This window comes from Schistocerca americana, chromosome 1 (assembly GCF_021461395.2).
Source record: "Schistocerca americana isolate TAMUIC-IGC-003095 chromosome 1, iqSchAmer2.1, whole genome shotgun sequence".
NCBI lineage: Eukaryota > Metazoa > Arthropoda > Insecta > Orthoptera > Acrididae > Schistocerca > Schistocerca americana.
In genome coordinates, this window is record NC_060119.1 from 1,208,315,913 (window position 1) to 1,208,317,110 (window position 1,198).

The 1,198-nt window shown below is 49.7% G+C and overlaps 1 pseudogene; it reads right to left on the reverse strand.

The window, feature by feature from the left end:
• Nucleotides 1–449: 449 nt before the first annotated feature.
• LOC124555843 lies at nucleotides 450–567 on the reverse strand (annotated as a pseudogene).
• Between the last annotated feature and the right edge of the window lie 631 nt (nucleotides 568–1,198).

Consider the following 1,198-nt stretch of genomic DNA (forward strand, 5'->3'; position numbering starts at 1 on the left):
CTGGCCAACTGCAGCAGACCCTACGAGTTCCTATCAATAACAATTTTATAAACGAGTTTTGTCATGGTTAACCAATAATAGTGTGGTGTAGGAAGGAGGGCAGGAAATTTCTGCCTTTACATTTCAGGTTGCCAACCCCAAGCAACGCAAGGCCTTGCACTCAGACATGCACAGGAAAATGCACCTTCTACTGAAACAGTTACTGCGAACCAATCACAGACCCTCTTAAAAACTAAACCGTACTCCTCCCACACAGGCCATGATGGCTCATCGGTACCGACCGGACGCCTGTCGTCCTCAGCGTACAGCCGTCACTGGATGCGGATGCGGAGGGGCATGTGGTCAGCACACCGCTCTGCCGACCGTATGTCAGTTTCCGAGACCGGAGCCGCTACTTCTCAATCAAGTAGCTCCTCAGTTTGTCTCACAAGGGCTAGGTGCACCCCGCTTGTCGACAGCGCTCGGCAGACCGGGCGGTGACCCATCCAAGTGCTAGCCCAGCCCGACAGTGCTTAACTTCGGTGATCCGACGGGAACCGGTGTTACCACTGAGGCTAGGCCGTTGGCCGCAGACCCTCTTACTCAGATTTAATCGAACATTAGTGCACAGTGCCGCTGCAACCAGCAGTCAGTCTCATGGTGACGCCGTTGTCCGTACCCACAGGGACAACTACCACTGTCATGTCACTGTTTGAAGGGTGACTCACATTGGACATCAACAGAATGAGACCTCACTGTCGAATGAAGAAGTGTTTACGCTGGACGGAACAACATCTCGTGATTTCCCGCAACCCAGTACTGCAAGGTGATCAAAATACATCTTGCCCAGAAACTATTTACAATGCCGACACAGGGCTGACCCTTGGTAAATAAAATTACAGGAGATTTTGGAAATGGCGCCATTTTGCCCCTATGTTTTACACTGTATACTTTCACGCTGTAGACTTTGCTAGAGGTTTACCAAAACACTGAAACTCTTGCACAGACAGTTCAGTACACGTTTTGCACAAATGCATCGCGTAACACTCGACACTGAACACAGGTTATCTCATGGTGAGCGCAATTTCGTGTTGCTTGCAACTAGTCACTAAACACGCCTGCTCCTCTCACTCACTCAAAAGAAGTGACATAGTGAAGTGCATGCAGGAGATCAGCATGGACAGAAATCTAGCAGCAACCAATTGCTGCATCGAAATCA